This window comes from Mauremys reevesii, linkage group 2, assembly GCF_016161935.1.
Source record: "Mauremys reevesii isolate NIE-2019 linkage group 2, ASM1616193v1, whole genome shotgun sequence".
Taxonomy (NCBI): domain Eukaryota; kingdom Metazoa; phylum Chordata; order Testudines; family Geoemydidae; genus Mauremys; species Mauremys reevesii.
In genome coordinates, this window is record NC_052624.1 from 53,425,994 (window position 1) to 53,437,849 (window position 11,856).

The 11,856-nt window shown below is 40.0% G+C and overlaps 1 long non-coding RNA gene across 2 annotated transcripts; it reads left to right on the forward strand.

Annotated features, from left to right (window-relative positions):
- Positions 1–874: 874 nt before the first annotated feature.
- On the forward strand, positions 875–10,507 carry LOC120398915. 2 transcript variants are annotated; one of them, XR_005594805.1, is made up of 4 exons: positions 875–1,063; positions 1,399–1,438; positions 1,988–2,122; positions 10,117–10,507. It is a non-coding gene; the product is annotated as an uncharacterized LOC120398915 (long non-coding RNA). The 2 variants fall into 2 exon arrangements; XR_005594804.1 differs by lacking the exon at positions 1,399–1,438.
- The last annotated feature ends 1,349 nt before the right edge of the window (positions 10,508–11,856 follow it).

An 11,856-nucleotide genomic window follows, 5' to 3' on the forward strand; every position in this document is an offset into this window, starting at 1 on the left:
CATCCAAGAAGTATATTGCGGGACTTCTTAGTGGCATATCAAAGAGAGTATCGTTTGGGCCGTCCATTAGTAAGCAGCCAAGTAATTAATAATACCACACGTGGAAGCAAATGAATGTTTTGCTTGTTGAAAGAGAATGAGAAAGTCAGACAAAGGCCTGGGATCCGTGTCCTTGCCCTCAGTAGCAGCAGAAATAATGTTATGAATAGCATTTAACTTGAATTTGTAGCAAACTGCTGCTTTTATCATAAACAATTGCCAGATGGTATACATTATCTTTCTTTTTTCTCCTTTCACAAAAGCAGCATTAATTGCAGAGCAGCCCAGGGCTCCACTCAGCTCATCAGTGTGATAACACTTCATGACCCTGATTAGCCGTCAGTCTACTCAATTAAAAAGATCATTTAGACATTCACCCAATCATTTGCCTATCGAGCCACCTGGGCCTCAACCAGGGGCTCCATTTTTAACATTCTCCTGCCCTCTCTCATCTCGCCTAGCTTTTTTACATATCTCCAAAAGACGTAATTGAATTAAATAAAGCGTCTCAGGGGCAGCTGCAACATCTGCTGTTTGTGGTATGTCAAGCCTTCAGCATTAAAAACAGTTACATATGCTCCAAATTAGCAGGTCGCAGAGATGAAACAGTCGATGATAGTGTTTTTGTGCCAGCGTGCGAAGCAGCTCACAGCTGTGTGCAATTTACAATTAAAGGCTTTATCAGAGCTCAATTGTACTAGTGAATCAAGTGGAGAGAGGTCAGTTAGTGAATTAGACCAATTAGAGCTTGTACAGTTAAATTATCTGTCTTATTACCTACTGATAAACAGCCTTGTCATATCTTCACTCAGATGATGAAGCTGGAAGTGTTTTATAAGTGATATGGTATTTTTTGGTGTAAGGGAACTCATCAGCTCAGCAAATTTAAGGTTTAAGGCAACAAGCAGATAATAGATGACTTTTTTTCTTAAAACCCAGAGGAAAAACTTGCAGTTAGAACAGTTTAAGCAAAACTGGCTGTGATCATGAGTTAAGATTGCAAATGTTGGCTGAATTTCAGGAGGTATTTTTCTGCTCAGTAAAGTATAAAGTCATAAAGTTAACTGGGGGAAATGTTATGCTTCTGATTCCTAAGTCTTTTTTAATTATTGTGAATTGCCCAGTGCACATTTCTGTCTCTCTCTTTCTCTCACTCTCTCTCTCTGTGAAGAGGGGGAGGAGGAAATGGGAGTAAGGGAACGGGAAGAATCTAATGAAATCAGTTCCTGATTTCATACTGTAAAGCAATGCAGAAACTGTGGGCAAGTTTAGGTAAATTAGCAAAGCCTTTTTCAACAGGGAGATGGGGAAAGATTTATGCTGTCATGATGGCTGAGTTTAATTTTAAGTATCTTACAGCTACGTGCCTTTGACTGAAGGGGAGGTTAAACTGAAAGAGGTGAGCAACTAAAGTCTGTAGTTTAGTCTTATGCTGTGCAGACTGCTTCTGTTTTCAGGTTAGGTAGCAATATGGATAGCTGGTTATCACAAAATTTAGTCATGTGGTCATTTATTATATAGCTAGTATGGTAGATGTATCTGAAGTGTGAGTTCTGCAACCCAAGTAGTTCAGGTCCCAAGCAGATCTTATTAAGCATCATGTCTGAAAAAATGAAATGAAGAAGGCCATGATTCTAGGCTTCCACCTACTAGTTCCTTTGCAGGAATTAATAGCGCTGGTTATTTTTCTTTCCAATTCAGTGTTGATGACTTGCATTTTTCTATTTTAAGCATCTCTAATCAGCATGGAAGTGACCATCATAGAAAGAGCAATTTTAACATTTCACTATTTACCTTATGTGTTTTAAACCCATTGGCAAGCTTCAACAAAGATGTTTTTGAACAGTTGAAGAGGAACTTTTGAACTTCATGGAGGTGGGGGGCAAAAGCAAGATAATGTTTGTGGTGTGTGAATCAATGTGTTTTGTCTGCATTCTTGTCCTTTCAGTAATAATGGGAGTTCAGGGCGTGGAAGGGAGACCAGAACACAGACTTGGATCCTACATTCCTTGCACATTTCAGAATAACTGATGAACAATCAAGCCCCTAGTCTCTCTCCTAAAACTCAGCTAGTTCTGAATAGGTAACAATAATTTTTCTACTCTCTCTCTCCTCCCAGCTTCTGATATTCAGAAGTGCTGATTTATTTAATCGTATTTTTGGCACTCATCAATAGTCTTATTCTTTTTCAAGTCGCAAGTTCCCTGCAGACCCAGTTATGTTTATATTAAATTTTCTCTTGGTGTTAGTAATATATATGAAAAGAAGGATAGTTCAGTAGCTAGGGCACTATCCTTCCTGCTCTGCCACAGGCTCCCTGTGTGGGGCAAGTCACTTAGAGTGGGATTCACAAAGGTACTTAGGCACCAAACTCTTATTGAAATCAATGGGAGCTAGGCACTGAAATATCTTTGTGAATTTTCAAAAGAATCGGTATGACTTAGGAATCTAAGTCCCTTTGGTTTTCAGTTAGACTTTTCAAAGTAGGAATTAGGCTCCTAAGTCACATAGGTGCTTTTGTGACTTTTACTTCTAGTCTCTCTGAACCTCTGTATCAAATGGGGGAAACACATTAAAGATGGTCAAGTGCTCAGACACTATGATCGTGGGGCCATAGAATCAGGTAGACATTTTTACAAAGGCAACATTAAAAATAAGTCAAACTTTGTAAGTAGCATGTAAGAAGAAGGAGCCACAATCCAGGTACCAGCACTGGTGTATGACCATCTGATTGCTGAAAGAGGAGGAGACGTGAGGGTATTGTATCACCCGTCAGACTGTTTAACCTTCACTTGGCAAACCAGGCTTTTCACGGCATAACAATAATGAAGCCAACCATGGACTTGAAAATGCAATTAGAAAGGACACTGTCAGGCTAAGGATCTTTTAACTTTTGGTCCTTCCCTCTGTTACTAATAGCAGCCTAAATTATTAAAACTGAAAGAATTTTGAAACTATAATTTATTTTCCTCCGTTTACTTTTTGTACTTCATTCAGTTTGGGTAATGGAACTACACAGCTCTGTTTAGTTAGTTTCACTGAGGGTTCACAGACAAATGAGAGCAGCAGCAACCACATATAATACCTCTGTATGTAAGAATATGTAGCCATAATTGGTTATTGTACTTAACTGTTGAAAAAAATAGCTAGAGCCTCAGTGTTGAAAATTTTAAAATACTGCCTGCAAACATTTCCATTAACATTAGGTTTTGTACAACTTCCCCCCTCCCTATTTTAAATATCATTGCAGTTTAAATGGTTACTTATTTCTTGATGGGAGAGACCCTTGCAGAAAACAATTTCAGCCCCATCTTTGTGCACCTATGCAGGCCAGACACAATTTTGCTGAAAGCGTGTGTTACAGAGAAGAGACTGTTTAATGCCCTGATGGTCTTGCAAAGTTTAAGAATGCGTTCAAAGTTAAGCATGAGAATAAATCTTTGCAGGATTTGAGCCTAATACTGCCCCACAGCATTTGTCAAATAGAGTTAAATGAACCATCCAGGAAGTGTTGCTCTTATGCTTACAATAATAATCTCTGGTTTTTCAGATGCTGTGCTCCCATCCTAAATCTCTGATCAGTCGTTACTTAGGCACAACTCCTATTGAGGTCATATGTGTGGTACTTAATTAAAAATTTGTAATAAAATACAATAAGTTATTCAAGCAATTTGGTTCTGATATGTGTATTTTTTGGCACCGTAAGGTTTGGATTTCAGATCTATTTTCTTCCACCACACTATGCCAAAGACATATCTTCATTAAACCTAGCTTAGAACAACTATTTTCTCTTGTTCTAAGCTCTGGACATTCTTACTTTTCTCCCAGTGTACATCTCTTACATTTTATACAGTAATTTTGAGCTGTCTAAGGTGCTGTAACTTAGAACAAATTCTCTTCCTCCTATCTAGCTCCCTGTTGCTCCTTTACTCATCCCAAACAACTGTTCTTTTCCCTCCTTTGTCTCTAGGATAGTCCTTCTAATTTGTAAGGGGGGGTTCCTAATCTATGGAACCGTTAGCCTCTCAGAAATCTTTTTTTCTAGGCTTAGCTTGTCAGTGACACTCATAGATTTTATTTAAGGTCAATGTAAATCCGAGGAATTTTAAAAAAAAGTTTATAGAATTCTAAGAGGAATCAACCCATATTAATTCAGACATGGCCAGAAAGTCCCAACTGGGTCAAGAAGAGGATGATTCTATATGAAGTGGAGGTAGAGGAGACAATTCGGCCCCAGATTGTTTTAAAATATTGTAGCAATATTGTGTCTGCATTGTAATGCACTTGCCTACTGATTGTTTTACATTAATGATTCTTTCTTATTTTTGGTTACTATAGCACATGGAATAGACTGCAATACAGTTTACTTGGAAGTGTTTTTTGGGGGGAAAACAGTGGAAAATATTTTATAGTTCATAGGCTAACTTGATTCCTAGTGTAACTCCAGTGACTTTGGTGGAGTTAATTGAGGGATGAAATGGCCCCATATGATTGCAAAGTGGTTTGAAAATGAAAAGTAATCTATATATTACAAGCAGAAGTGGTGATGTTACTCTCAGTCTCTGATTCTAACTCCAGCTAATGCTCTTGGAAAAGTGATACCTCAACTAGCCAGTTATTGAAAGAAACAAACAGAAAACCTCGTATCATAAAGTACAAATTGAATCTAAAGAGGATCTTTTGACTCAGAACACACCTTTGAGATCCACAGACTCCTGGATTACAATGTATCAATTACTTATACCTTGGAAAAGTCATCTCCATTTTATATCATTTGAAGCACTTAATCTTATGGCGAAATGGTTTGGAATTTCGCTGTAGATTTTTCCTAATTTAGTTTGCTTTAGAAGAAAATTTCTCTCTCTCTAGATAAATTCAGTTGTTTCTTTTGTAGGCGCAGCACCAGAGCTTCATATTGCTCATGAAAGATTAATCCTTGATCCATTATTATTTTCACTTTGTTTTAATAATGCATTAGATGTGCTTATTGCATAGCTGTGGATGTATAGATGGGCACGCTTTGGTTAGACCAGTCAGAAGGGTTGCTGAGATCACCCTTACTCCAAACACATTCTAATGCTTATTGGTTTAATGTTTTAAGAAAAATGACTCAGTGCATGAAGGAGTTTTATTCAAGATGTACTTACCAAATGTGTTGCCTTAGTGGAGCTTATACTTTGGATATTGATTGAACCACTCTTCCCTGGTGTACAGATGATTAATTCACTATTAACTCCTGAGATATGACTAAACCAAAGAATACATTTTAGCAAGTGGCACTATTTCCTCCAAAGTGCAAATAGAAGCCCCATATTTGAGTCAACCTCTTAAAACCCTGTGTGAGATTTGCTTACCTGTGCATGCTGTCAGAAAGTTTTTCCTGATGTTTAGAATATATTTTTCTTCCCTTAATTTAATTCCAGTGCTCCCAGTGACACCCCTTGTGCTGCACCCAATTACTTTCTGCGTATGGTGTCTATACCCTGGTTGTATTTGCAGATGGCTGTCGTGTTCCCCAAACACTCAGCACTTCGCCAAGCTATCATCCAAACCATGCGCTCAATTGTGGCATTGCCATAGGCCCTGAGGACCTGTGCTTGTTCAGGAGCCAGCCCAGAATCAGACTGTGATGCTGAGAGTCAGAGTCTGATTCCTGGATCCCCCAACCCCACTCCTTGCTCTGGGCGGCAGGGGAAAAGAGCAAGAAGTGAGCCCTATGGCTGGCATAGAGTGCTCTCCCCCTGCGCAGAAGTTCAGCTGTACTGGCTGGTATGTTGGAGGAGGGAGGCTAATGCTCTGCCCCGCCCTCTTGCCTTCCCACCTGCAAAGGAGGGTGAGTAACAACCCTGTGGAGACTTCTCTCCCTTCTTCCTTTACCTTGAGCTACTACCTAGGAGCTTGTGTGAACATGGCCTGGGAGTTATAATCTCACCATAAATTTGTTAATTGTTCCTCTTAATTCCTTCAACCCCTTAATCATTTCAGTTTCTCTCCTCTAAACTCCCTTCAGCTTCTGTTAAGAGGTATCCAGGTTTGCAGCACTCCATGCATGCTCTCACCAGAAAGGTGAGGCAGAGGTGGGGCTGTAATCTCACTGCTTCTATGATCCCTCTATGTCAGTCCCAAAACTGCACTGGCTTTTGTTTGTGCCTGATGCTATTTTGCCATTACAGATTTCTCCCTTGGACTGATAAACTGTGTTTGACAGTTTTCCTCTAGATGTAGTAGTGTGGATTTTTCTAAGAGACACATATAGTGAGTAACTTTGCTCACACGAATTTGCCCAATGCCAATAACTCAGGTGATTAGAATTACCCATCTGTAAATTTTTGTGGGATCAAGCTTTTAATTTCTAATCTCTCTCTAAACCCCTTGGTATTATTTCTCTGCCATTACTGTTCTTGGTAACTACCGCCTCCCCCCCACACACACCAGTTTATTATCTGTGAATTTCATAAACATGCTGTTAGTTCCCTCTTCCAGGCCAGATGTAAATGAGCCTGGTCCTATCACTGATTCTTATGGCATCTCACAAGTCATGAACACACCAAACTCTAGGCAGCTGTCTGTCTCAGTCATGCCTTTTCTTAGGGACTCCTCTGGGTAGGGTTACCAGATAGCAACTGTGAAAAAACGGGACAGGGTGGGGGATAATAGGCGCCTATATAAGAAAAAGTCCCCCAAAATGGGACTGTCCCTTTAAAAATGGAACATCTGGTCACCCCACCTCTGGGATAAGGTGTGCTAAGGCTGCAGGATTGCTTTTAAGGGGCGCTGAAAAACTGGCACACCCTCTCTCATTCACTACATAAGTAATAATCAAGATGGAACTGACATTAGCGCTGGGAAGAGTTTTTCCTTTGTATTTTAACATGTTACTGAACTAAGTGTAGCAGAACAAATCTAATATCACTAGTTAAGATGCCAAAATTAAAGCCAACCACTTTTCATACATTGCTTACTACTGTCTCCTGGGTGACCTTGGATAAGTCACATCCCTCCTCTGTGCCTCAGTTTTCCCATCTCTAAAGTGGGGGTGATGATACTGACCTCCTTTATAAAGCACTTTGAGCTCTACTGATTAAAAGTGCTATACAAAAGCTGTGTATTATTATTATCTAATTCTTTGGAAAGTTGCTGGAATTAATAGCTTGGAAGCTAAAGCTCATTACCTGATTGGATGGCTAGAAGTCCCATTCTCTCTACAGAATATTTGTTATCCAGGAATTTAAAATGAAGTGTGTACTAGTTGTGGTAATAATTTGGACAGTATTTGTTGCCACCAGTCAGAATTCTTTTAAAATGTCAGATGTACAGCTAGGCTAGCAATTCAGAACAACTAACTTAGCCGATGAAACACCATCTTTTTTCTGTTTGTGAATTGACTACAGAGGGACTGTGATTGGCTTTCTTTTTTTTTATTCACTATATTTTTCCAAATATTTTCTGCAAATAATTCTCAATCTGCAGATTGTTTGAAAGCAGTTCATTATGAATTTTCAGTATTCAACTTGCTCTATTTCATGATAGGATGAGTTCAGATTTTAGAATCCGGTTTCTAGGACATATACTTACCATTATGAATTTGAATTTAATTTTCATGAATATTCTGCAATATTTGCAAAAATATCAATTTTAAGTGAACATTCCTAACTATAAACGCATAGGCTGGAAAAGAGGTAAAAAGAGAGTCAAAGTGAGCCCTTTAAAAATGTTTGTAAGCATATGTGCAGAATAAATTTTGCAGTATTCATTCAACTTTACCCAAATTTCTCAACAATGGACTAGCGTGGGCCCTGATTCAGAAAAGCATTCCAATACAAAAAAAAGGGGGCTTAAAACACGTGCTTAACTCCATCCCTATTAAAGTAAGTACTGTATGTGTTTTCCTGAATAGAGGTGAACTCAAGTAAGTGGTTTTCTAGATCAAGGCCATAGACAGTTGGAATAAGGTTTTCCTCACCTGATATACAGTAATACTTGGACAGTATTTTCTTTGACCAAAACTGAAATAGCTTAGTAAAATAAACTATGCGTTAAAATGCAAGAACATGAGTACCTATATTTATTTGGAAAACCACAGTTCCTTTAGTTGCAGAATACCGGAAGGTTGATTTATCTTTCTTTTCTATTGCTGACTTTAACTGAAGACACTGGGAATGTTTCTTTAATTTTGGTTTACTACAAAGAAGACAACTATCTCGTTGGATTTTCTTTTTAAAAAACTGCTGTTAATTTGAGTTGTATAGCAATAGTATTCTCGTATTTTATTTGACCATGGAATCAGGTACTACACTGTACGTGACGGGTCTGCACTCTGATTCAATCCAGGGAAAGGAATAAGAGTTTTTTCCTTGTTGATTATTGTCTAAATGTGGAGGCTAACACAAAGCCTAATAGGTTGAGGGAAAACAAAAGCAAAGATGTAGTTTCATGGTTCTCTGCTTCAAGGAAGCTGGAGCTATAACATTTGAGCCTGGTAACCTCAGACATTCCTCTGGTGGGAGTTCAGCCAGGGGTGTCTATCTAATCCTTTTTGTACTTACAAGATAAGTAGGGTCAGGCTGGGTGAGTACTTTGATAGCAGAGAAGAGCACTAGAGAAAATCAAGGTGTGGCAGGAAATCATGTTGGTGGTTCAGCGAGTTGGATTCTCTCCTTTGAGTCAGTATTGAAATAATGCCCTCAGCACAGTGTTAGGGTTCCCATGCCACTGTTTTAGGTGTGATCTTTTGATGAGACACAGAATCAATGTCCTAAAAACTTATAGACCATTGAAGATAGTATACCACTTTCTGCAAGTATAGCAGTGTGGACAGTGGTGGATGACTTCTGTGGAGTTCATTTGCAATAAACAAACTCCTGCAATTTTGTCTGAGGGCTCAGATTCTACATAGTCAAAGCCTCTAAAAACTCCCTCTTCTATAGTTTCCATGGCATTCTCTAACAAGGCCTGTAGTTGGAGGAAGTAACCTTTACTCAGGCATTTGAAGAAGACACTTTCCTTTCTAGTGCGGCTGCTGGAAGAGATGAGGGAGTCTATCAATATATTGTTTCTTCACCCTCCAACCTCATGGCTGGAATGCAAAGCTCCCGTTATTTTGCCTGTGCTTAGGTGAGGTAGTGCAAAAATTAAGGGTAGTGGTGCCTAGAGGTCAGCCCACCCCCACCACATGGTATAGCCCTTTTAAGATTTTGGTAGGTCTGATATATACAGGGACATAGGAGATATTGGTAGAGAGGAAGTAGTCCTGGGAATAACTACAGTTTGGGAGGAGATCACGTTATCGTTCCTTTAAGGATCCAGTATTGAAAACCTTACAGAGTAGGTTCTCCCAGCCAGTTGTCTCAACCAACATATCTGAGAGACATCAGCACAAAACTGCCTGCTGAATCCTCTGAGTCTGAGGGCTGACAGGGGGGAAAGGAGCTAGCTGAAGGAGAAGGCCCTGCAGTTGTCCTATGTTACAGTTGAGCTCTAAAGAGAAAATCTGGGGACTTCTGCCTTCAGGAGAGGGACTCCCTATATCACAAGGCAGCTCTAGGTAGGATTGATGGGGAGAGTGACTGTTTAAAATACAGCTCCAGGAAGGGGGTCTGCGGAGCCTCCTGACCAGGAGCAAGAAAAACCTATCAGGACCAGAGGGGGCATGAACTAAGGAAGTTCATTACATGCTGAAAAAAGCATTACTATACAGACCCCTCCCCCACACACACACACGTGAAAGTCGTGGGTGGGAGATGTGTTCTGAACTACTCGGATTTGGGTAACTGACTGGGAGAGTCAGAGTGGGGGCTGTGAGCAGCATGCTTCCAGGGCCAAAAGGCAGCGCTCTGAAGGTGGTCCTAACACACTGGTAAGGGAGAGGAATGCCCCACAAGCAACCCAAGAGTTTTTGTGCCTAAGGCTCAGTAAAGAGCAGAAAAAAAGAGGGCAGGAGTAAAACACATGGCCTTTATTTTAATTGGAAAGTATGGTCACCCCATGCAGACTTCAACCCCAACCAACTGTATTCAGAATAGGTTAACTACAGAGTGGAGTTGCATCCTCTAAACTATTATTCCTTTTTCCTTCCAGGTATTGTAGCTTGGCAAAACATTTTGGATGGGTGAGCACCTAGGCAGCCATGAAGTCAAAGTAAAGTTCATCTCCCCACCCTATCAGAAGACCTGCAAAAGGCTTGTGGGCCACTTAAATCCCATTTAACTTCTCTAAATAGTCTTAATTGGGACTAAATTGGAGCATAAGTCTTGTGCTGGCTCTCTGCACGGGGTGAATGTCACCAACCATGAACCAACTGAGACATCTTTTGAAACAGTAAGATCAATTCCATACATAGCTCAGAATAATTGCTTAGTCTGTTTGTCCCTGTACAGAGCACCTCAGTGTTAAGTATAAAATAAACCAAGGCTATGATTGCTGGCAAATCAAGTAAATCAAAGGATTTGTAATCTAAACCTTAATTAGTTTAACCAGCTAATAACTTAACTTTAGTATGTATTTCTTTGGAACTAATGAATCGAAGTATTATTGGCTTTGTTTTTTCAAAAGTTTCTGGATACATTACATTGTTTAAATAAAGAGTAAATATTATATTTGTTAACAGGCTGACTAGCTAGCTTTACTTTTCTGATCACATTTTATACTTTGGTTGGATTACAACATTCTCATTACCAAGCCTGTGTCCCGTCATTTCCCTGTCTCTGAGATAAATATGTCTGGTCAACTAATCCTTCATTTCATTTTTTGGTTGGGTCACTTTAGCTCAGAGTACTGGGCATGTGTACAAGAGAAGCAATCAAAGTCAGCATTTGCCAAGGTCAGTGTTCGCCAGTTGCAACCACATAGTTAACACACATCTCCTATGCTAATTATAGAGGGGATTATTGTAATCTCAGATACCACTTTGTGGAAACTCTTGGGACATGCTGATTTTAGGCCACTGAGCCCAGCTTCCTATGAAGATGGGTGGACATCTCAGTGCTCTGGGTCCCACTTTAGAGTCTGGCTGCAACAGTAGATGTAGCCGCCACCCTAGGAACAGCAGCATCCAACCTGAGAAAGAGAAATAACAGATGGGATAGCAGTTGACAAGTCACCTCCCATAGGATTCTGTGTTTGCAGGTTGAGACTAGCTACTGTCTTGTCTTAATGCCACACCTCTGCTTACAGTCAGGCCCTGGAAAAGTAGGAGAAAATGACCCTCTAGCAGGGGAAGAAGGGTCTCTTTAAAAGGGAGATGATCTTTTCAAAGGGGATGATGGAAGTGAAGGCCGTCTCCTACACTGTTGCTTTTGTCCTTGCATGCCCTTTGGGGGATGCTGCCTTGAATTCCTTGGCTCGGTTCAGCAAAGCGTTCCACCATCTTGTCAACTTTAAGCAGGTTCTTAAGTCCTATTGAATGGGACTTCAGTAGGATTTCAGTATTGCCTAAAATAAAATGACGTTCTTAAGTAGGGATGGACTGCTGAATCAGGGCTCTTCTGTATAGTATATCTTTAAGACCTCTGCCCCTCTTTTCAAGAAAGCCCTTCTTTATCCTGTTCTAAATATATTCAGACAAACTTGGGACTGAGGCTTTAATTCAGCAAAGCACTTACGTTGATGCTTAAATCTCTCTGAAATCAGCAAATCATTCAAGTCAAGTGGTCGCTCCTCTAGCTAAAGAGACCACACCAGGCAGTGTTTTATGGATTAAATCTGAGATTTAAAAATCATTGCATTGATGCACTTAGAGCCAATGCAATAGGCAGAGCATAGAGGTGATGTGATCAGATGATTTAGGCAACCAGTCTTAGAGATATGACTGAAAATGCT